Raw genomic sequence first — 22919 nt, forward strand, 5'->3', positions numbered from 1 at the left:
CATTTTTCACTGATGAGGCGTGGTTTCATTTATCCAGGTACATGAACTCCCAAAAGTCTCGTATGCAGAGTATTTGTGTATTCATGAGGAACCACTTCACGCTGTGAAAATATTAGTGGATTGCGGTTTCTAGACATCGGATTGTGGATCCCATATTTTTCAACGAAACAATAAATGCACAACGATACTGCAGTGATATTCTGCACCCATCCATGGGAGAACTTGCGTTAAGTGAAATACTGAATGGTTGTTTTCAACAAGATGGTGCAACCGCACATACAGCTCACGTTTCAATGTGACTGCTTGCTGATGTTTATGGTGATCGCATAATTTGACAGGGACTTTGGCCTCCATGATCACCTGAAGCTAACACCACCTGACTTTTTCGTCTGAGGTACAGGGGAAGCAAGTCTCTATAAAAACCGTCCAAAATCCATCTATGAATTGAAAACTGCAATATCCACTTTCACTGCTTCTTTTAGAGAAGAAATGTTACAGCTTGTGTTTGGAAACATGATTGACGAATTGAATTATGTATTCAACAACTGCGGGGAGAGGGGGGGGGGGGGGGGGGGGGGGGGCGAGGGCATTGCAACGTTTAATGTGAAAATTTGTAAGTAAAATGTATATTCCATAAATTAATAACTTGTATTTCACTGAGTTTCATTTCGGTATACTCACTGTGGCATATGGCACGCGTGGCTAACAATCATACGGCACTGTGGTGAAACTTTTTGAACACCCTGTATTTTTGTACACCAGACATTAATTATTTGAGGGAAACCATTTTGTACATTCGCATGATACTAGAAACAAAAAAAAAAAAAAAATTATGCTCCCCACCCACCACCTCAGACTGTATGCCCGGGGACCTCAATACATGGGAATGAAAATTTGTAATAAATTAAAACGGAACATGCTGATGAAGATTAATTTACGTTCACTTAAAAGAAAGCTATACGAGGTACTGACACTGAAGTGTTATTACTCAGTGGATGAACTCATGCAGGACAAACTGGAAATTTGAGCTGGATACAATGTGTTACATTTTCCAAGAGCTATGCTTATAGTGTTGTTATTTATCGTAGTGCTGTTATTTATTAATGTAAATATTGCTGTAACTGTGTTATAAATTTTTGACATGTCTCCTGTATGCAAACCAAATGGATTGCAAATGTACATGATGAGATGTATAAAACACAATTCGCTGTTCAAGTAATACAAACTGGAACACCCTATCATCTATACATGTACAAAATGCAATGAATGCTCGAAAGCTCCACAGATATCATACTAAGACCCGAATACTGTTCTTGCTTTATTTTCATGATCACATCAATGATAGTATGTAATTCCAAGTTGTGGCTTTTAGAAATAGCGTCACGAGTTTATGACGCAAAGAATGTAAGTGGCCCATTATTAAATGTTATCTGTGGTTGCCACAACAACTGGCATAAACTATGTTGTTCATTCTGATTATGTCATGATTTCCTAGGTCGGTTAGTGTAGTGTTTCAGGATATTTATAAACATCCCAACACACCACTTGAAAGCCATCGACAAGAGATGCTCGTGAGTAAATTGAATACGGATAAATGTAGTGGGAAAGGAAACTGTGTGTTTTCCTTTCTTGTATGAAGTGGATGTGGAGCAGTCGTGTAGCCAGCGAGAAGGGGACCTGTAAAAATGGTATTACAACCACTGGTCATACAGGAGTCATTTGTGGCATAGTGCAGCAAGTGCCTGAATCCAAGAACCATGGAGTAAATGACGCACCAACAAGGGCGCAATGAACAATTGAACAGCAGTAGTTGTTTATCTGGTTCACTCTCTCAGGTACCGAAGTACGTATATACGGACATTTTTGAATGTACTCAAGAGAATGGTATTACCGTAGCAAATGTTTGTTGTGTTATTAAAAGTAATAGTGAAAATGTTGGGCACAAGGTACACCCCCCCCCCCCCCCCCCCCGTTTGTGATAAGTGTGGCTATTTATTTAGTAGTGCAGTAGAGAGAACTTGCAAAAGCATTCCAGGAATCTTCGCCACAGTTGGATCGACAGGAAAGTGGCACGGAAGGATTCGCATCACCAAACAACTACTCTGAGAAGAGATGATGAAGGTAATACTACTTTCATCTGGTGGTGTATTGGAGTCGGCAAAATATTGCCCTGTTGTATCAGCCAGGGATGCAACTTCCCAATAGTGCTGGTGTAAGATCCACAACAAACCCTACAAAATATACTTCAGCAGGAGGAAAGGGAAGAAACACCCCATATGGCAACCATGGAAAATGCGAACGGAGACTGCACCAGAAAGTAAGTGTAAAAAATGGATTTGAATCAGAATTATGACTCCAAAGAATAGACGACAGAAGTTGCCCCTGACAACAATCGATCAACAACAGTGCCTTACCACACATGTAACAAGGAATCAAGAAGAATTATAACTAAGAGCTTCTTTTGAATGAACTGTCTGATTAGCAAACACATAATGAATGGAAACTATAATATACTGTTGGATACCTGAAACAGAAAAAAAAAGGCAGTGGCAGCAAGAGCAGACATCGGCTACAACTTCAGCACTGGTTTCGGCTGTTCTACAACAAGCACGCAGTTCACAGTTCCGCAGAAGGGTAAGCCGTGAACATAAAAAAAAAAAAAAGTTGAGACATTTCTGTGAGTGTAGGGTTTAATATTAATACTGTTGATTAGTAATGAAAAGTGTATGACAATCACAAGAAATACAGCAGTGCAAAACGAGGAGTTAAGATAGATTCTTGAAGGCATAAATAAAGAACAAGCAGAGAAGAATAAAGCAATACTGGAAAGCATAATTAAAGAACAAGCAGAGAAGGATAAGGCAATACTAAAAGGTATGATTAAAAAACAAGCAGAGAAATACAGAGAAGGACAGAGAGCGGAACAAGTAGAATTAATTTAGTCCATTAAGGAACAAGTTACTGAATCAATCAATGACATACTCAACCATAAAATACAAGAGGTTAAACCTAACTTAGGATCTAACTTTAATGCACAAGTTAATAATCAAAACATTAAAATAATGGAAATAAATTCCAGAGTAAATGAATTACAAGAATCAGAGTCAATAGAGGTGCAACTAGTACCTAAACAAGTGTTAACAGATCATTTACAGGGAAGTGTACATAGATTAACAACCCGATTGTGGACAGGCTATGTAGAGAATGTGAATTCACGATTCCAAGCAGTACGAGCTAGTATTCCCGACACAAATAAGTGTATCAAGTCCATACAGAAAAATGCTGTAGCAGGAACACCTGATGTTATAAAACATTTGGAGAAACGTTTACAGTTATTCGTAGAAAAAGAAGTAAAAGACAAAACAGAAATAAATAATGGCAAAAATCACTTCTGGGGAAGGTACAATTAGCAGTAAACAAGAACTTGATAGAATATGGAAAGCAATAGACACTAATAAAAAGAAATTAGAAAATTGTAAACCTGAAACAATGACAGGAGTAACTAAAGATGTAATAGAGCAGGGCTTCCCAACCTTTCCAGCAGGTGGACCCCTTCTTCAGTCGAAAATCCATGGCGGACCCCTAGTCAGTCAAGAGCACAGTAACTTTAAATTTCAGAGCGAAACCCATGGGAACTGAAAGCTTCTTAATGCTAGTTCCATGTTCCCAATGACCCCCCCCCCCCCCCCACCGAAGTATCAATAGTATTTGGTTTAGAGATGAATGAAAACAACTTTAAGGTCAAAAATCAACTTATTAAATAGGTAGTGCACTGACAGAGCAAGTTTAACATTTAATGATGCCTGGGGCCGCATACGTGCCAGCGAGCGCTGTGATTGGTTGACAAAGCTCGCTCCGCGCATGCGTAAAATGTTTCAGTGCATCTACCGCCGTGAGCCGGCGCACAAACGACCCCCGTATTGTTGCGAAACAGTCGATCAGAGAAGCCGTATTCTCCGGCACTAAACTGTGTATGCGTTCTCACTTAGGAACCGCAAAGGCTGCTTGGGAATACAACCTGAAGTAAAAGTTCACGTTTTTCACACACACAAAAAAAAGGGTGACGAATTTGACTTTCACATTTTTATTTTACTCATTATTTTACACGATTTGGTGAAGGGTGGCCACGGACGCCCTAGAAAGAGCCGGCGGACCCCTAAGGGGTCTGCGGATGACACGTTGGGAAGCCCTGTAATAGAGGCTTTAGCTATAGGGAATGGGTTTAATTTAGCAAAGCACTTTCCAAAGTACAAACCAGACAGTGATGTACACCCAATTTATTTTTTACAAGTATTTGCCAGATCTTTGTCCAAAAATTGTGATGACTTAAAGAAAATAGATTTCACATTAGCATACGTAATGGGAGAAGCTGCGGAATGGGGAAATGCTCATGCAGAAGAATTTGTGTCTCAGAAAGCTTTAAGAGAAAGCACTGGTCTTCAAGTACTCAGGGAAATTAATCTTAAATGTTATTAGACCCTACTCCATACAATAATTCATGGGGCACATATTAAAAGTACTTGGAACGGCATTTGACAAAATCTAAATACTTAGATCATCCAACAGATGAATGCACTTACCGAAATTACTCATTAGATGTTTACCATACCACGTTCAACAAGGAATATTGTACAGAGGGTGGAAAACCATGAATGAGTTATTAATGTTTATTGAAGTTTTAGACACACTGAATACTGAAAGAAATGAAAATTATTCAGTGAATGACCCAAAAACGGGGAATAGAAATAACAAATCCTTTTGTAATTCCTTACCGTGGACGAATGAATCCAATTATTGTAGAGTAAGCAGTAATGAAACTGTTCACAGCAGGGATTATGGTCTAAATCACAGTAACGCTAGAGAGGGAAGAATTCAGATTGATAACATCAATTCGCAAGTGTTTACGCCTCAAAACCAACAAGTAAATATGCAACAAAATAATACGGGGCAAATCAGCGTATTGTTGAAGTAAGTTCCAATCAGTATCCGGTCATAGTGACAGAAAAGGAGGTCAATGGCCAGAATCCAGGATGCCGCAGAACAATACTCTGCCCATATATAAGTAAAATGGTCGTTTATAGTAAAATGTCACCTATTAACGAATGGTTATTAGCGAAAGAGGAAAATTTAGTAAAAGTGCAACACAAACCAATTGTAATTGGAAGAATAGGAAATAAAGGAGTGGAAATTTATGTTGATTCAGGAAGCGAAGTATCAATTTTGGAGGAATAGCTATTAAGTGGAAGAATAAAGGAATTTCCTAAGTTGAATAAAGGAACTCAAAGTAAATTTGTGGCTGGTTGCTGTCCTAACACGGTCAACATTTGTCTTCAAAAACAGCCACGGTCTCCAACATGTCATCGTATGACAAAATTGCAATCTAGATAACTGTGGCCTAATAGAGAGATCTTGTTTATGACAGATCGATGTCATGGACTAAATGGGAGTAATAATTTATGGTTAATAGCGAAAGCTGATTTGTATGCTAAGGCTTACGAATCTGAACTGTTGTTAACCCTTACTCAAAAGGAAGAGCTATATGGAATATTATGCAAATATTCAGATGAATTTTCAGACAAACCAGGGAATATAGGATATTATGTGTGTAGTTTTAAAATCAAAAGCAAAGAACCTTTTTTTTCTGTAGACCTTACCCTGTACCTATCAACGAAAACAGGAAGTACAGGAAGAAATACATAAAATGTTAGCTACTAATGTTATAGAAAGAAGCACAAGCATATACAACAATCTACTGTTAGTTGTCAGAAAGGAAACAGGAGGTGTGCGCCTATTACAAGATGCGAGAACCTGGAATCGTCACATTGAACTGGAGAGATTGTCCCATATGCATAAACGAACTACTTGCTTGTTTTGCAAAAGCAAATTATTTTAGTTCTGTGGATCTGACAGATGGGTACTGGCAGGTGAAATTAGTTAAAGAATCTAGACCTTATACTGCATTCCTATACGATGGAAAGTCTACCAGCTTAAAGTTTTGCCATTCGGGTTAAACATATCAGTATCAGTGTTTGTAAGAGCATTATATCAATGCATCAGGGAGAAAGTTGTTACAAGAGCTATTGATCTATGATTAAGATATACTGATTGTTTCAGAAACCTGGTAGGAACATTGTGATTTACTTGCAATAGCAATAGAGAAATTCTATACCAAGGGAATAACTACTAAGCTCGCTACATCACATTTTGGGCGAGAGGAACTAAAATTCTTGGGACATTTCATAGGAATAAGAGGAATTAAACCAGATCCATAACGCATTAAAGCGATTAAAGACTGTCCACATCCACAGAATGTAAAATAGTTACATTCCTTTTTAGGATTAGTGGGATTTTATAGACGGTATATACAAGGACAGGTCATAGTAATCCACATCTACTATCGCTATTAAAGCAAAAGGCAAAATGATTACGAGATGAAAATGCAGAAAATGCATTCCAGGAAGTAAAGGATACCCTAGTCAATGCTCCTATTTTAAACCATCCAAGTCTTCGTGGACCATTTGGCATCACAACAGATGCATCAGAATATGGCATAGCAGCAGAATTATTGCAAGGGGAATGGGACCCAGAAGAGGGAGAAAATAAAACCATTGCTTTTGCTAGTCACAGCCTACACAAACATGAGCTTAATTGTACAGCAACGGAGAAAGAATTACCGTATTTACTCAAATCTAAGCCAAACTTTTTTCCGGTTTTTGTAATCCAAAAAACCGCATGCGGCTTAGAATCAGATTCAAAGTAAGCGGAAGTTCTGAAAAATGTTGGTAGGTGCCGCCACAACTAACTTCTGCTGTCTAATATATGTAGCACTACAGAGGCATGCTTTGCAAGCACAAAGATAAATACCGGCGCCAAAACCTCTGCATCAGTAAATAAATTAAAAGGTAGAAGAATGTAAACATTATGCCATGTATTCTTTCATGTTTGCTGCTATCTCATTTAAATCCTGTCTGCCTAATAAACTACGAAACTAGAGTGAGACAACAGCAAACGCGGAAGAATATACATATCATGTCATGTTTGTATTCGTATTCTTCTTATGCTGAATAGTGATTCAGTCAGAAATGAAGCACGGCAACTGACTAGATTTAAAAATCTAAGATGACTCATTTCTGTGCAGAATGTAATGTACTGAAGAGGCATCTGCAAAGATTTTCAAACAGAGAAAAATTTTTGCAAAACTCTCATTCAGAACATCTATCATACGCAGTCTATTATTTGGTTCTTGTTGATCATTATCAAAGAAAGCAGCAGTGTAAGTAACAACAAATAGCAGTCTCTTGCCATTGTTTTGCTCACGAGACAATTCCCCCCCCCCCTTTTTTTTTATTGTAAGCCGCGGTAGGGTGCACAAAAGCAAGCCAAGCCACGAGTGGCGACAGGTCGTAAACACTCATTATCAGAATCTGACAAACAATGCACAACACAGTACAATAATGCATTTTCAGCTTAGAGTGACGTAAATGCCTATAACAAAGAGAATTGCACTTATCAGATCCAAACAAAATAAGCAATCAATTCAAACCATACGAAGCACGTGGTTTTAGACCAATGTACCTGCTGCAAACTTTGAGAAACATAAATCATCCAGTTTGGCATCGCAAACAAAGTTCATCACCTATTAATGTTTGCATGCCAACAGAATATAATAAATCGGGTAGAAACCTCCAAGTTCTTGGGTTCAAATATTGACAAAATGTCAAAACTGGCCAACTGTGGGGTACAGAGTCATTCATTCGCTAATGTTCTGGGGGAGAATATTCTATGTTGTGGACATCTCTAAGCAATTAGGGACGTCAACCAAAGGCTCAAATCACATTCATTCACTGATTAAGTCTGCAAAAATTCATTTGAGTCTGAAAGTGACAGCGATATTCACAACTACAACAGTAGAAGGAAAGTATAACTTGCACTATTTCATACATGTTTTAAATTATCCACGCAACAGGCTAAATGAGTTAGTGTCCTGGCTCTTCTGTTGCACGATGCAGTCGTCAACTGCGAAATGAGTGATTGTAACTGAACAACTGTGTTTGTTTGCAGTGTGAACAGCAGGAAGAAAACTAGATGTGATGACAAACTGACCTGTGGCAATGCCCGAGGCTGATGTTTGGTTGGAATGTGACAGTTCCACTCACTGTTTGTCATGTTCACTGTCCATCATTCATTGGCCAAGTATGAACTGCAGCATGCAAAGTAAGAGACAGGTACAGTGTCACTGGACTTCTGCCATGCAATCTGCTGTCAGCTGACAATCCATATCACAATGTGACTACATCATGCATAACATGGAAGTAACTAGCAAGCTACCAATGCAAATGGTAAATGTGTAACCAATATAGTAGACACTGATTAAAGATTTTATTTTTATAATGCAAGTGAACAAATTAAATACACCATCCAATAAAAAACCACGAGAGTTACTTGGCAGTCGCAAAGCAAACACCCAACAATTTTTATTTACTGCTGTATGACTAGTTCTGACAGACTGTTTCACTCCTCTCCCAAACACATCCCCACGTCCACCTCCGGGAGAATGGTGTAAGCAACTATGGCTTCAAAACAGTTACAGTGTGTGGTTCCGTGAGGCAGTGGAATGTGAACAGTTCGATAGCTTGCATCAAACTCTAGCTGAGAACGAAGTTTGTTTAGTTAAGTGCTCCATGTGGCATACCTGAAGGGTAAGTTAACAGTAATAACCTTATTACTAAGTCATTAGGGCAAATGGTGCCATTACACCAACAGATAATGTCAATAAATGTTACATTACCCTATGTAAAAGAGGAGTAGGTTAAGCACTGGAATTACATTTAATCATTTTCCCTTCACACTGCAGAAGGGGCAGGCAATGAGCCAAGCACATTATGTTTACAAGCATGCTCAGTAAATACTTAGACAAATAGTGGTATTTTATTGAATAATTTGTTACCTACATACGAAGAACTGTAAGTTCAATCTTTAGTATCATGTATAAATATGTATTGTTTCTTGTAGAGTGTCATATTTCCTCAACATTTTACTTCTGCCAACTACTGCTTGGTACAATGTACAGAAGTACAAAAGTTTATTGCCTCCATGATCTTTAGCTCGCACAATGTTGGCTTCTAATGTGCTCTATATATGAACTTTTAGCATTTACTATAATGACCACAAGCTGCAACAACAAGATGTCATGCAATTACCTAGAATTGCCCTCACATGATAATGCCAGACGACAATACTTCATGACAATGCTTCTATAAAATCCAAAGTGAGACATTTCAAAAAACTTCACAGACAATTAGTGATAGTTCTTGGCAAGTAAATTACTCTTACAGCAACAAACTTTAAATTTTGTGCCTACAATAATTTTTGCCACGACATACTCATTGGCTTCATTCTCAGGTGACAAAAACTGGAATCAAACATTTCCCTTGACCTACATAGGTCAACCACAGCCGATGATACCAAAAAACAAACACCTGCAACTGTGATAAATAAAACCAAACCCACAGCACCTCGAAAATCTTAAAATCAAACTTCCCCACAGAAATTAAAAACAATCAATACACCATAAACACACAAAACATCATAACTCACGAACAACACACCCCAGAAATCTGCTACTTACCACCAACCAATTCTGGCACTGCACATTTTGTTGGCCATGGAAAAAAAAAACCTAACCCTACCAACCGCAAGCCCCCCCCCCCCCAAACATCTCACACACCTAAAAAAAAAAAAAAAAATCAGCAACAAAAACCACAAAATAAACTAAACCTACTCACGCATTACAACTCAAAAACAACTAACAAAAAAGGTCCTCTCCAACATAATCATAAAACAATCCCCCCACCCACCCAAATCCACAACCATTACCCACAATCTGCCCCCACATACCATACGCCCTCAACCACCCACCCTCAGCCAGTACACCTTACCCACAGCCCTCAGAAAAACATGAAAAATACAATAATGCCCAGGGACACAATTCCAACACTAATACTCATGTAAATGAGATGGCAGGTTAGAAGAGCCTTATAACTGATTTAACCACCAACCCCTCCCCCCCCCCCCCAAAAAAAACCTCCATTGCATTAGCACATGCACCAGTTTTGCAATTTTTAAACTCTAAACTATGGTTTACAACTAAATGATCAAAAGCCCTCTTCTCCAAACCCCTGTATGACGAAAAAGCATCTGAAACTACAGTACTCCCCTCCTCAATATACTCTTTAATTAACCCTTCAAGTCCCTCTTAGTGCGCCCCTGCAAAACCCTGAAAACATAATCGGCATACCCATCCCACAAAATAACAACCTCCCCACACCCACAAACCAACCAGAAATGTACCTCTCCCATACTTCCCTCTTCCCAGACTGTGACTCATCTATCACAAACACGAACCCCAGCTCACCCAGCTTACTCTTATACTGACATACTCAGAACACACTGCCCTACAAAAAGAAAACCAATCTAACACCATCCTCTGACTCACTACAGTCACATACACACAAAAACTAGTAGAGGACCTATAACAAAAATAGTACGTCATGAAAACAATCTCTCACACCCAACCTAGATTTCTCGAACCAGGTACCGCATCTAAAGGAGTTCCAAACATTGTCCTTCCGACACCAAGACATGTACACGTCCGCGGTCCGAGAAGCCGGAACTTTCCCCAACCGCATATTCTCTCGGCAAAACACCACACTTTGCAAATTCCACTATTAATCCAAACACCTGCAGGAACTTAATCAAGAACAACATATCCTCTCCCATCTCTGCCCACAACATGGTGCTATTTCACTTTACCGTCATATTCATACCTAAAACGTGAATCCACACAATAAATTAAACGTCTTACCACACCACAAACAGCAAACCAATAAAACCTATCGAAAACATGAACACATAAACGGAACACAAAAAAACTGATAACTCACTGAAAACAATTTCAATCCTTAGGTCATGAACATTTCCAACAACTCCCCTCCTCCAACACCAAACCTCCAATAAACCTAATACGCCACATAACACACACCACCACCACCACCACCACCACCACCACCACCTGGCACAATCAAACAACATGACATCTACAAACATAACCAACTCAAAGCAAACTCTGTGCCATAATGTCACACACCACATAAAGAAGAGCAGATAGAAGAGGTTGACAGTCTTAAGTTCCTGGGATTACAACTTTTATGAAATTCAGTTGGGAGGAGCACACCACAGAACTGCAGAAACACCTTAACAAACCTGTATTTGCAATTCGAGTGTTAGCAACTCCTTCTACTTGACTGACGAATTTTTAATAGAAACAAATGATGTATCGTATATACTGATACTATTAGTATTGTTATTTCAGCTTCAAAAAAAATTTGACTGTTCCACATCACGAGAATCGCCTCAGCACGGATCTATGGAACAAAAAACTAATCTAATCTCACCACAACATCCATACGTCACGAGTCAAAGCAGACGGGTGGAATCTAACGCTTCTCTTGACTCCAGAACTCGGGCTACGCTAGAATTAAGAGAGAACAGAATTCAGATTAAACAAAAAACATCACAAGTGAAGTTATGGTAAAGGCGGATGCGCATAATCTCTACTGCACTTATATAGTTCTGCGCACCAACACGATTTAAGCCTCCACAAACACAACTTCGAGCAATATTGTAAACAAGAGACGCGAACTATCTAAACAATAAGAGCATCACAGATGTCAACTACACAACGTGTGGCGAAAGGGTGCACACTCATCACTCACGTTGTGCACTATATAGACTCATACTTTCCCGAGCACAGAACTATGAAACATTCGCGCATAATAAGATATCTACAGAAACAAAACTGAGGCTATACAAGACATACTGAACTTACATGAACTTCAATTTATAAATTCTGTTACTGAATTTCATATTATGATTCCAAGTACATCAAACAACGCAGTTTTGTGAATCATTTTAATAATACCGGTAAATCCGATACAACGTTATTCACAACTGGGATACTCACCTAGCTGTTCCAGTCATTGTACGTCGTAAGTCTTTAACGTCGCACTGTATTAAGGCAGCATCCGCTGCATGTCACAAACACGAATACAAACCATTTTTCTTTCCCCTGTAAATCGACTTGTTAACCGCAGAGTATTTTTTTGCCGCACTTGTACATTTTGCTCACTCATATTACCACGCAAATATTAAACCTAACTACGTTTAATAAGAAAAAGAGAAAAGCGGAGTCAATGGTCAAGAGACACTTACTAGATCACTCACATCTTGATTTTCCAACTGTACACCACACAATAATCTTTTGATAAGCGACACAGGCGTCTAAAGCTAGCGAAATGAGGGATGCTCAACTACCGGACCTACCGATAGATGGCTCCAGCGCGTGCAGCCAAGAGATTAAATCATTGAGTGTCCGCCATATCTGAATTTGGCAAAAAAACGAAGTGTCAAAACACGGATGAAAATGTTTTTCGTTCTGCGCCCTCATAAGTATTTTATATTGGATGTTCTAGATATCTACACATCAACATAATGAAGTGTATCTAATCTAGCGAGAAAAAACAGTGACAGTTCTGCTATGAAATTCCTAAATTTGAGTGTGTTTTGAAAGTTTGACAAGCTGACCTATAAATTGTTTACTATTTTATGAGTGCTTTACTTATTTGCCCGTTTTAAAACACTATTTAAGATTCAATGGAGGTCAACAAATTACCTTACTTGCCGAAGCTTTTAACTACTGGTATAATTCGGAAAATCAAGTGTGGACAACAGTGAAGACGTCTCTTGAAAAAAAGTTGACATCGTGTGCTTAGGGGTATCTTTACTGACAACAGAAATTACAACTGAACTATTAAAGTATTACTTACGTATAAACAGAAAAAATCGTTATTTTTTCATTATCTGAAGTGATGCATTACCGATCTGCATATATGCTGACACTGTAATTGCAACATGCACTTACGAATTTGGCACACTCTTTGATCAGTAATTTAAATGCCATGATTTTATTAACGCCTGTACATGACACGGTGTATTTAAACTGAGTGATATGGTAGAAGCACCAGTTTTTAACAGTGCTACAGTCTTTGATACGAGACAAGAAATACATTTAAATGAGATAAACACAAAGCCCAACGTTAAGGCTCCTCTTAAATGCTTGACTTATATCATTTGGAAGTTAAGTCTAGTAATAATATTATATTGGACTGATCCATGATGATGTAGGAAGTGAAGGAACTTGTTGAAAATAACCTCGATCACAGCTGTTAATTTTAAGGTTGGGGTGTCTTAAAACTGTAATTTTCCAGTCTGACACCCAAACAATTTTAAAATTGAATTCAAAACATGTCAGTGAGCAAAATTAATTACACTTTGAATTACAACCATAGAATTCTATTTCTGTGAATCTTGGCTCTAGTCTTTGACATGGTGTCAATCACTGGAATGACTGGTTGTCAGTATACGGCCCAAGCAAAAAACAAACCTGAAAGTGAAAGCTGCAGAAGCTGGCCAGACAGGCACCCCAATGGCTGCTACAATCTGTGTGAGACAAGGGTGACATTATATTGCAAATTTAGTGTAAGAAGTTCCATATTGTCTGAATTTGTCATATCCTACTGACAGGACAATCTAGTCCAGTCGATTTTCTTATCTGCAAAAGTACACTAGCCAATACCAGTGGCACAAAGGTAGTGCCACATTACAAACTATCTGGTAATAACAGAAGTATTGGTGGACAATGTACAGTAAATAATATGTAATAACCTGAGAAATTCAAAATTGGTTTGAAGATATAGAACAGTATTTGGAAAGAGAGTAACATTTTGAAAATAACAAATGACGCAAGTAGAGTTTTCAGTTATGAAGGCTCGCTTAAATTTTTTTTTCCCCCTCTCTCTTTTCAATTATCAAGGGAAAAAATGTGATAACATAAAAGTGCAAGAAAGTTGTGTACAATGTTGGAAATGATGAAAAAGAAAATTTCACTATGCTTCCTCCTCCATGTGAAGAGTATTCCTGTAATAATAGCTAATAGCATACCAAGAACATAAGGGTGTCACAGTGGAGATTTGTTTTCTGGTACAGACATCTGATTCAACTATTCCACAACAAAACGTACTTTCAATAGGTGTGGTACCAGTGCACTCCCATGGGATAACAGAATATTATGTCCTCCAGGAATCACATTGGGTACACCACATACAGCATAAACTGTACAGCAACTACAATGCTTTGTGAGCGAGTAATAACAGTCAGTATCTTTAATTTTAACATAACTCTTGACTCCCATAATTATCTGCTTATACATGTGCTTGTACTACAGGTTATCGGTAAAGCAAATACTAATTGAATACATCTTCACACTTTTAATACTTAGCAGAAATTCTGAAAAAAGTAAATTGTTTTACTACTGTATCACCTCTATGGCGAATTAAGAGGTACTGACTGGTTTCTTTGAACATTTAATAGAAGCCTTCTTTTTTACCTGCTATTGATAAAGAGCCATTCCAAGTTCTGTACAGAACAATCTCTCGCATTTTTCATGAGGTTTGTTATTCTGTACACTAATATTTCTTCTTCTAAATGGTAAATAATGCATTCAGGCAGTGCTGGTATTAAAGGTAATTCATGAAATAAATTATATTTAAACCAGAAAATTAAAGGTTCCACATGGCACATGAAAAGTACCTTGCTACACGCATGTATGTACAGATTCCAGAATGTCTGTGAATTTGAGTTACAAACTTTTTTAAATAGAAATATGAAGATCACAATACTTTGGGTCTGCAATAACTCAAGCGTAAAATGCTTTAGTTTCCTATGGGAAACTTTGTTCTTTACGTGACTTGTGCAACTGCTTTCACTCTTAATGGAAAACTAAATGGTTTATGTTAAAGTTAACTAGCAAAAAGTGTAACCATTGTTACATAATTTCTGTGAAGTAAGATTCCTTAATGTTATTTCCTTCCTTTGTCATCATAACTCGATAATTTCAGTTCCGTATGGGACATATGAACTAACAAAATGAAATGCTTTTATTACTATGACCAAACAAAATCTTTTTAACATGTAGTACACAGTTCAAATCAGCAAAAAGTGTAACCGTATAATTAAGGTAAATGTTAATGAAAATTAGGCATGAAACATTACTGAAATTTCCTAGATTTCCACGTGTACCTGTAATCACTGTATTCTGCACTCTGTAGTGCTAGAAAGATAATTCTATATGATTATTTGCATTCTCTTCTCCCCCCTCAAAATAAAGACAAAATTCAGAAAATTAGGTTTTGCCTGACTCAGGTCCCCTTATTCTAGAATGGTTATAAAGTAATAAGAATGCTTATGATCAACTGGAACATTGTGTTCATTATAGGAAGTATTAAAACAACTGTTTTCTTAAAGTGAAACATTCAAGTTAACATAGTTATTGAGGGACATATTTTCTCACACTGAAAGCCATCTGTCAAATAAGTCTCAGAACATTTTTTTTTTCATTAATTTTACACAAATCACCCGTTTTTAATGCAAGTGCATATTTTGTAACACCAAACATCTTAAAATAAGCTTATATAGTAAACAATTATAATTTTGTTACGATATCTAGACAGGATGTAAAGACTTAATTTTACTTCAATGTGATTCATCTTTTGAAGTTCATCATCACACAACAACAAATCTATGGACAAAATAGTTTTAAAAAATCTGTCAAAATGTCACACCCATCTGCATGGAATGTCCCATTACATAATTTTTCCAATTTGAGCACTATACATGATTAAACAATATGAGTTTATTTAACTTCTGCCTTGTACTTGATTTGTTGTTTAAAATTTTCTCAGCAGGCTTTTTTTCCACATGTTTTTAAGCGTATGCAGGAGTATAGGGATGCAATCTTACAAGCAAGCTGAGTCTGATGTAAGTCCTCAATCCTAATTTCATAACGGTAATCATGACCAAGAGCAGGAAATGGGTAATCTACAAATTTCTTTTTAACACAATGCAAAATCTTGGCCTGTATATATTTCTGTCACATATCCCCAGCAGTCACAAACATCTAAAACAGTTTCTGAGTATTCTACAACAGAGTACACGCAGTCACTTGTTTTAACCAGTTTTCCCCAGTTAACAAAATTTACAAATGCATTTTTATTGGCCATATTGGGAAAAGCATAGAGAGAATCACATTCTAATGCAGATTTAACTACTGGTGGCTTCAATATGTGAAGACAGTCTTTGCATGTGATCTGCCTTGAAAGCGCAATGACACACACCCTGCAATATAATAGAGTATGTTTTACTTGTGAAATGAGAACTTAATCTTATCGTCAAGAAGTGCACACCACTCCTCTACTTCATTTTCTGCAGCACTTTCATCACTTTCTACTACATGCTTTCTTGCATGAAAATCATAAACAGGTGGCAAACAACACACATTAAAATTTGAGCAATTCCCATTCATTGCAGTGACACTGTTACCCAAGAGCAACTTTCTCATGGCACATTTGAACTGGTATGCATTTGGATTGTTGTTCCAACCACATCTGGACCGAATGCAGGGGAAAAAAAGCTCTATGTGGTCTTGTGACAGTTTATATGATAGCAAATGCTTCAAAGGAGATTCAACACGAAGCATACTTGTCAGAGCTATGTGCCTTACTGATTGCATATTGAAAATTATCCCAAAAGCAAAAGTATTTCTTGCATGGAGCAGCAATGGAACACCAATGATTTTTAAGCTTTTGATATAATTTTCAGTGTGTCTGAAAATACCAACGTGTTGAATGAGTGTTGTGTGATGTCCTTAGGTTAGTAGGTTTAAGTAGTTCTAAGTTCTAGGGGACTGATGATCATAGATGCTAAGTTCCATAGTGCTCAGAGCCATTTGAACCATTTTTTTTAAAATTTAATTTTTTTTTAAATACCAAGCCAATAAGATTTGTTGTCAAGTCTCAGGGGGCTCTTATACCCTTTACCTAATGGATTTCTGGAGTTCAGAATATCAAAAATCCTATCAATATTATACAAAAATTCTACTGTTGCTTCACTTCCTTTAATATTTGGATCAACAACCCTCCTCAAAAACTCTATACTATCTGCCACACTAGAACTCAAAGTCTGTGGAGCTAATGAAACATTCATTTTTCTATTTACATAACTTATATGTTGTCCTAATAGTTTGTTGGCAAATGTCATACCTTCTTCTTGTTGTACCTTGTCCATTTGCACAATGAAATGCCATCTAATAATGCCAGTTGGAGACTCAATAGCAGATACTTCTGCTAGAGCATTTCTGGCAAACTTCATCATATGACATGTCCAACATACAATAAACATTGTAGCTCTTAAAATCACCCTTGGAAAAATTTAAAGTACAGCCAAGTGTACATAAAGTGCTTATATTTACCTTCCAGCCATCACATGTAACACACCAAACCATAATGCCAGAACTATGCAGCCTCTCTAAAGCGGATTTCATCAGTGTGGCCCGATTATTTGCCTGTACACCGTTGATAAAGAAATATGCAATCGGGCATATAAATTTGCCTTTAATAGAGACAAGCATGAAAACCAGAGCCTCAGATGCCTCTATTACTTCTTTTGACTGAGGCACTTCCCCGCCAAACTCTAAGAAACCTGTGTATTGCTTAGTTCCTTGGTCCCAAACTACTTGCTTCCTAAGTGCCACACTGTCTGCAATTAGACATGAATCGCTGAACTGGTCCCTTACGATTGGGTTCGAATCAACGTACTTAAAAACATCTTTTAAGAAGCCAGTTTCACAGTCGACACTTGCCACCCATTTGGAAATCAATGATTTATGGGTCAGAGGCATTAATTTTTGCTGGTATTCATATGCTGCTGGTGAATAAAAGTACACAGTCATTGCAAACATTTTCACATTTGTTGTGTATCTATTACCCTTTGACGAGAGAGAGTTGTCCACTAAATTGCACACTAATTCCACTTGTGTTCCTTTCTGATGATTGAAGAAGTTATGTAACTTCTCAGGAAGATGCCCCTTCTCCTTCAATGAACTTACAATGTCATCCATGGAAAACACTTTCTTCTCTCTTCTTCGAAGTTTTTCACGGACACACTTCACATTTCAGTTAACGTTTTAATTCGTGCACAATGTCTGAGAAAAAATTGCAAGTTTTGGTCGCCTTGTCTTCCATTTCTACTTTCGACTGTATACCACAATCAATTACTTGAGAACCAACTGCACTCTGAAATAAAGAAATAATTTCGTTATATATGATTGAAATAACTCAAGGCTTGATGAAAAAATATTATAAGAAAACTTTGGGGGTGTGAAAACATCCTTATACTAACGATTTCGACACAATTCGCAGCTTCTGCATTGGATAAATGGGACATGCTTTCCACGGAAGAATTCTCATTGACAAAATTCTCCACGCAATCAGTAGCTTCTGCAGAGGGCAAATCAAGCACGGATTCCAGGACAGAACGCTAAAAACAAAAATATGGAACTCTATTACAACATTGCTTAGACCTATGTAGCCCATTTGTGTCCGCACGAAATAAATTCACAAAAGTCAAAACCACACACATAGCAAGGAAATTAATTAGCTACCTCAAATGGAGAAGCATCGTTGTCACTCAAAATCCTAACATGTCGTCGTGGCTGTTTATTTGGTGGCATCAAATGTGTCGGAAAGTCAAAAATTGATGGCACTGCTTCGTGTCTGAGACGTTTCTTCCACGTTCCAGGGCTCACTACGTAATCATCTTGCCGGAAAAGGTTTCCGCAAAGAAAACTGCAAGACGTAGGTTTAAAATCTTTCCGCTTCACGGAAGTAATCCACTTCTTTAGCAGCTCTGGGTGCTTTAGAGGAAACCTGTTCAAGAACATCGAATTAGCAAACGCACTAAGTCTGTATTGTTGTCGTATTGTATCGGTAGTCCTATTACCTGTGAAATGGTAAGTCACTTTCCTTACTCCATCGCTTCGTACGCTTCAAAGCGGAACAAGAAATCACCATTTCGATAATCCTTAATACCTTATACACCGTACAGACCGAAAGAAACTTCTTGCCAAATTCGAATATGGCGGGCAATACAGACGACAGTAATCAGCTGGTAGAGCCATCTATCGGTAGGTTCGGTAGTTCAGCATCCCTCATTTCGCTAGCTTTAGACGCCTGTGACGGAAACGGCAGTTAGCTCTATACACCGTCAATTTTTTGGTTAACGTGGTACAGTTTCGCAAATTGTTTTTTCGTAACGGGTTCTTAAAAGTTAACACACTACACACAATCAATGTGGCTGAAAATACTATGTGACTGGATTACAGGTAGTCACGAACTGCAGACGGCGACAGGAGACAGGGATAAAATGATCGCCATGTTTTCCCGACAGCGTTTTGAGCTGACATCTGTCGGCGACGTCGAGCAACAGTGCAGGACGTAACAGCTGTGTACTGGATTACGCAATAAGCTGTTCAGCAGGCAAATGCTGAAAATAAGAACGATGTTCTTACCGATATCAATTACTTGTTTCCAGTTGCTTCAGGAAATTTGAATAAATGTCCATATCTATGGCCATCTTGTAAGGAATGTACTTCACACCCAGCAACGTTCTTGCTAATGTGTTTATTATATGTGGCAAATTGAAAATTTGCTGCCCCGACTCCGTCTCCCCAAGCTCCTTTCCGGCCGCACGTGGGGTCTGGACCCCTCCACAATCCTCCACACCTATAAATCCCTCATCCGCCCTATCCTTTGATACGCCCATCCAGCATGGATCTCCGCCCCCCCTACCTTCTATAAATCCCTCCAAATCCTTGAACGCCATGCTCTCCGCCTTGCCTATCGCATCCGTCTCCCCTCCCCCACGCGGATCCTGTATGATCTCATCCCCTTCCCCCACCTCCTCCTTTTCCTTGAAAGGATTCGTATCCTGTACACCTCACGTAAACTTGATCCTCCTCACCCGCTCGTTTCCCCACTCCTCTCCCACCCCCGCCCGCTGCCGCGCCTGTATTCGCACGTCCCACCCGGTCTCCATCTCTCCACCCTCCATGCCCTCTCCCAAGGTGGCTTCCGCCGGCTCCCTCTCCCTGATGATGTCCTCGTCCCCTCCATCTACCCCTCCTATCAACTTTGACCCTGCCCCACCCCCCACTTCCCGTGTCCTTTCCTTTCAGCACCCTCCCTCCCTTCTCTTCTCTTCCCTTCTTTTCCCATCTCCCTGTCCCCTCCCTTCCCCCTCTTCCCCCGGGCTTCCTCTCCCCCTTCCTCCCTCCCCCTATCTCCCCTGCCCGTGGCATCTCTGCTCTCCCCTCTCGCTCTCCCACTCCCCTCCCTCCTCCTCCTCCTCTCTTGGCAGGTCCCCGGACTCGCACACGTATAGTGAACATTCGCGCGCCGGAGATCGTCGCCTTTTGTGCTTCGTGTGTGTGACGTCATATAGTGTTTTTGGTGTCCGCCGTCCCACTCCTACGTTCACTTGTGCCGTCGGACTCACCAGTGTTTTGTGCGCCGTGCCAACGTGTTTTCAGTGTTGTTATCGTCAACTGTGAACGACTCCGTGTTTTTTATGTCTCTGTGACCTCTCTCTTTTGCCCGTCACTTTGTTCATTGTCATTCACCATGTTTCATACTCTTGTAAAACGCTATGGCTGAAGAGCGGCGTAGTTTGCCGCTGCCAGCCTACCTGACTTGTACAGGTTTTAAAATAACAATAAAGTAAAAAAAAAAAAAAAAAAAAAAAAAATCTTTGCGGCGGCGAGATGAAATCCAAATTGGCAATTTTTGTAAGGTTCGGACTATGTTTGACCGAACCTATTGATGCAATGCAACGAGCTCGTCCGAAGCGCAAGCAACAAGCGCGCCATATCTCTTCGGGTACAGTGAGGAATCTCTTTGTAGTTTCGGAAACCCCCCTACTTTTCAGGTCAGCAGCACCAAATCATTTTCAATCTCTAGTTTATCCTTTTTGCAACTCGTCGTCTTGACATCTTCAGTTATTATAAATAAGACAGATGAAATCCAAATTGGCAATTTTAGTAAGGTTCGGACTATGTTTGACCGAACCTATTGATGCAATGCAACGAGCTCGTCCGAAGTTCAAGTAACAAGTGCGTCAGTTGGTAACTGGAAGTAGTGCAAAAACACGTCCCAGTTTTCTAGCAGACGAACAACACATACGTGTAAAATAAGCTATCGCGTACTCGATAATTTAAAGAACTATTTACGTTCAACTCCTAAAAGTTCTGGAAATTCTTGTAAAATAGTACAGCGCTTTGCACTGCCAGGTATGTTCCTTGTCACGGACCTTATTAACTCTTCACAGGGTCTAGGAAGCTTCTGACATGTCTTATTTGTAACTGAAGCAGATGAATGGCATACAGAGTTGAGAACAATCAGATTTGGTACAACATTTCTAAGTCTTGTTATGACAGAATTACAGCTTCCCAACATTACAGACACATTGTCACAAGCCATGGCAATCACATTTGTAATTGGAATATCTTTCTCTTTCGACACAGTCCTCAGAGCTATGAATAGATTTTCTCCCGAGCAATCTTTGGCATCCAGAGGTTTCGACACCAGAAGTTGGGTTTTTACGTACCCGTCAACTGGCGACACATATTTCACTAAAACGTATATATGTTTGCTATCTGATATGTCGGTACTCTCGTTCAGTAAAATAGAAAATTTCCTTTAGATACTGAAACGTTTTATCAGTTTCCACCTTTGCAATAGCATTTTTCACTATATTGGTACACTTTATACGACCTCAAGTTACCTCTGAAGCAATTTTGAAGTCAGAGAAAACATCTTTTAACACAGGAACAAGTTGGTTCACTGTATAAAATGCAACAATATGCTCAGCGAAGAAAGTTGCTAATCTTAGTTCAGCTGTCTTCGCCTTTTCCGTATGTTTGCTTTCATCAAACAGTTTCGAAAACAATCAACAACAGTTCTGTTGCTTTGCACAGTTTCAGCATGTTTAATGTGTTTAACTCGATAAGCATGTTTTTCGAGGTCGCTTCTACTGCGGGCAACAATAAAGTAACACTGTTTACACCGTGCCTTTCTGTTGTCACCTTCAACGGCATCAAACCAACCTCTAAATCTGTCAGTTTGAAGCCAAGAGTATTGGAAAGTTTCAGTATGTTTTACCAGATCTCATTCATTGCACCCGAATATCAATTTCTCTGCACTCGAAGGGTTGCAGTCTGACATTCCTAAATGTGTGCAAAACAAACCACTCAGAAACAATTCTCTCTCTTTCCAAGCATTAATCCCGACTTGCAGGGTCTGCTTATTTGCTACATCTCCTCCATTTCCCCCTGTCGTTGAAATCTTCTGGTCTTAAGCCAATAACGTGCATGTCTCCCCTGACATTGTCCGTCCATCCGTTTGATGGTCTTCCTGGTGGTCCTGTTCCTCCTGGGTTGATGTGGAGCGCTGTTTTTTGTGCTTTCCTGAAACGTTATCCAAAAAAGCCATTACAAAGTCTAGTAAGCCATGGATTACTAAGGGATTAAGATATCATGTAAGAGGAAGAGGGGAATATGTGGACAGGCCAGAATAAGTCAGGATACGATGTTAGTTGTTTACTACAAAAGATACTGTAACATTTTAAAGAAAGTCATTAAGATGTAGAGAAGCTTATGTGTTCTGACAGAAATTAATAATACGGAAAATATGATTTAAACTATATGGAATATTGCCAAATGGGAGATGGGGCAGCCTGACAGTGCACAGCATATCATAGCAATAAAGCTAAATGATGATAGTGTGAGTGATCATTCAGAAGTTGCAAGTATTTTTAAGAATCTCTTTCTGAATGTAGCAGCAAAAATAGGGTTACAGGGTTCAGTTGAAGAAGCAAAAATATAGGTTAAAAATGTCTTTCCCCAGGACTTTAGA

At 38.9% G+C, this 22919-nt stretch overlaps 1 protein-coding gene across 11 annotated transcripts in view; it reads right to left on the reverse strand.

Annotated features, from left to right (window-relative positions):
* Nucleotides 1-22919, reverse strand: part of LOC124587769 — a 165754-nt gene that overhangs the window by 52468 nt on the left and 90367 nt on the right. The window contains exon 1 of one of the 11 annotated variants that reach the window (XR_006975664.1): nt 12023-12348. The exons of 8 other annotated variants lie outside the window; for them this stretch is intronic. The gene's annotated coding sequence lies outside the window, so the exon portion shown is untranslated. Of the gene's footprint in view, nt 1-12022; nt 12349-22919 lie in introns of those variants that run through there. 2 more of the 11 variants (XR_006975663.1, XR_006975661.1) reach the window with 2 other exon arrangements.

The sequence above is a fragment of the Schistocerca americana genome, unplaced genomic scaffold, assembly GCF_021461395.2.
Source record: "Schistocerca americana isolate TAMUIC-IGC-003095 unplaced genomic scaffold, iqSchAmer2.1 HiC_scaffold_62, whole genome shotgun sequence".
Taxonomy (NCBI): domain Eukaryota; kingdom Metazoa; phylum Arthropoda; class Insecta; order Orthoptera; family Acrididae; genus Schistocerca; species Schistocerca americana.